General features: G+C 40.1%; 1 pseudogene; it reads left to right on the top strand.

Annotated features, from left to right (window-relative positions):
* Positions 1 to 646: 646 nt before the first annotated feature.
* Positions 647 to 3,238, top strand: part of LOC106334303 — a 5,953-nt pseudogene continuing 3,361 nt past the window's right edge.

The following is a 3,238-nucleotide window of genomic DNA, read 5'->3' as shown; positions in this document are numbered from 1 at the left end:
ACGATATCTATCTACTTTCCTCTTTGTTTTCTGATGTTAAATTTAAGTTTATCCCTAGGCTGGATAATAGTAGAGAAGAATTGTCAAAGAGGCTCTCCTTATGTACCAAACATGATTTATTAAATGCAAGCTGTTTCACAAAAAAAAAAAAAAAAGTCTATATAAGCAGATAAGGAATAATTGAATTATGGAAGCGTCGTGGATAACATACCTCATGACTTTACTTTTCGTCTGTTAGGCGAAATATTTGTCTGACATTTCCAAGCAAACATATTGACTTATGCTTTCCTTTGGCCTAACCAAGTGTTTACATATTTTTGGTGTACATACGAGAGAATAGACTATACTATGGGTTTGGAAGGTTTGGAACTTTAGAAAAGCTTTTTTTTCTTGTCTCAGTCTCTCATTAACGGAAGAATATTAGGTAATTCAGCTTTTAACATGAAACTCTCGAATATTCGAAATAATAATTTTAATTAACAAATATGGAAGATTGGTGTAACGAAGTTGATTTGATTTTAGTTAAAAATATATCTTTTTTTGAAAAATCGTGTATCTTTAAAACAGAAGCGCACATAATCCACTTTTCTCTCAGTTTCGAGTCTCTCTTTTCCTCGGAGCTTGTCACCAAGAGAGAGAGAGCGACATGGAAAGACTTCTGCAACCACCGTCTTCTTCCACAATCTCTCCTTCCAAATTCACCTCGAGGAATCCCCCTCTCCTTCCTCGTCTCCGGTTCGTCTCAACGTACAGACCCGAGTCACGCCGAGTGAGCTCCATTTCCTGCAGCAATCTCCAGAGCCCATTTGTGGGATCTAATCAGACCAACATTTCCTTGAATGGATCTCCTTCCTCATCTCCTGTAGCAGGAGAATCGAACCCTAATCATGGGTGTTTCCAACGGATCGTCACCACGGCTGATGAGCAGCGAAAGGTATTCACTTTAGGGTTTTAAATGGGTTTAATCTGATTGGCTGAGTGATAGGATAGGAATCTAAATTGGTTATTAGTTAACATTAGCTAGAAGAATCCAAGAAAAATTGCAAAAAGTGTTGGATTTGGATTAAGCTTGACAATAGCTTAAGACACAAGCTATCCTAATCCTAGTGAGATATGATTTTGTAATAGGATTAGGAAATAAGGAAAGATTGTTATGCTAATAGGATTAGGAGTTATCTAGTCTTATAAATAGAGATGCATATGTTGTTACATCTCTTGTGAATTGTGAGGGCATTACTTGTGATTTGTGACCTAAAGATTTGAGTGATTAATAAGAGAAGGACTTCTTGTTAGTGTGTTTGTGTTTCAATAATTGGTATCAGAGCCATACACATAAACAACCAACGCACACAATCAAATCAACAACAAACATGACCGATGTTAAAGAAGAAGCTGCGACGAACTCCAAAGAGAATGGACCCTCCTACATTAAACTTCCGATGTTGACCTCTACCAATTACATTGTTTGGGCTATGCGTATGAAGATTGCACTCAAGGTCAACAAAGTGTGGGAAACTATTGATCCGGGAAGCAAACATGAAGAAAAGAATAACATGGCTATTGCCTTGCTATTTCAATCTGTTCCGGAAGCTTTAATACTACAAATAGGTGATCTTGATACAGCAAAAGGAGTATGGGATGTAATTAAATCGAGACATGTCGGAGCTGAGAGAGTACGAGAAGCAAGGTTGCAAACCCTAATGGTTGAGTTTGATAGACTTAAGATGAAAGAAGAAGATACCATTGATGTATTCGTGGGAAAGCTCTCAGAGATCTCTTCAAAGTCTTCCTCCTTAGGAGAAATCATTGAAGAACCAAAGATCGTCAAGAAGTTTCTTAAAAGTCTACCAAGAAGAAAATATATTCATATTGTCGCCTCACTCGAGCAAGTTCTTGACCTTAATACGACTAGCTTTGAGGACATCGTGGGTAGACAAAAGGCATATGAAGAAAGAATATGTGAAGATGAAGAGGAACACCAAGATGATGATAATGACAAGTTGTTATACGCTAACAACAACGAGTCACAGCAAGACGGGTATGGCCGAGGAGGACGTGGAAGAGGTGGACGAGGAAACTGGAGAGGAAGAGGTCGAGGTCGCACTGGAGGTTTCTATGCACAAAGAGAGGCGTATAGGCAAGGTCAAAACAGAGATATGAGCCACATCACTTGCTTCGCGTGTGATAAACAAGGACATTACGCAAGTAATTGTCCCGACAAGTTGCTTAAACTTCAAGAAACAGATGAGAAGAAAGAAGTAGATACACAAGAAGCTGATGAGGAGAAGGTGAAACCAGCTAACTTTAAAGTAGAACAAGGTATGGAGAATCTATGGTATCTTGACAATGGGGCAAGCAATCACATGAGTGGAAACCGCTTGTTCTTTTTTAAGCTCGACAAAGGCTTACGGGAAAGGTCCGGTTTGGGGATGATTCTCGCATTGACATAAAGGGAAAATGATCAATTCGTTTTGTCTTAAAGGTGATAAGAAAATACTGAACAACGTCTACTACATACCGGGCTTGAGAAGCAATATCGTTAGCTTAGGACAAGCCACCGAAGTTGGTTGTGAGGTAAGGATGAAGGATGATATCCTAATGCTTTTTGACAAGGCCGGAGCTCTAATGGTTAAAACCACACGATCAAAGAACCGCTTGTACAAAGTAACCTTGCAAGCCGACGCAATCCAATGTTTTCTCACATCAGTACCTACCGAATCATCTAAGTGGCACGCGCGGTTAGATCATGTTGCAACTGAGACAATGAAGATGATGATACATAAGGAGTTGGTCGTGGGCATTCCACGAATAGATGTCGAGAGAGAAACGTGTGTCTCATGCCTTCTCGGGAAACAAACAAGACAACCTTTTCCCCAAGCAACCTCGTTCAGAGCAACACAACCACTTGAGCTTGTTCATGGAGACTTATGTGGACCGATCACTCATTCCACGCCAGGAATGAAACGATATGTGTTCGTGTTGATAGATGACTATACACGTTATATGTGGACCATTTTACTTAAGGAGAAGAGCGAAGATGTTTCGTACGGACAGAGGAGGCGAGTTCATATCACATGATTTCAGAGCCTACTTTGACAAGAATGGAATTAACAGACATATGACAGCACCAAACTCGCCTCAGCAGAATGGAGTCGTGGAGCGTCGAAACCGTACACGCTTTGAGATGACTAGAAGCTTGCTAAAGCATATGAGTGTGCCCAATGAATTGTGGGGGGAC

The sequence above is a fragment of the Brassica oleracea genome, chromosome C3, assembly GCF_000695525.1.
Source record: "Brassica oleracea var. oleracea cultivar TO1000 chromosome C3, BOL, whole genome shotgun sequence".
In the NCBI taxonomy this organism is placed as follows: Eukaryota; Viridiplantae; Streptophyta; class Magnoliopsida; order Brassicales; family Brassicaceae; genus Brassica; species Brassica oleracea.
Note: the sequence above shows the minus strand (reverse complement) of the source record. Positions and strands in the feature narration are given on the sequence as shown.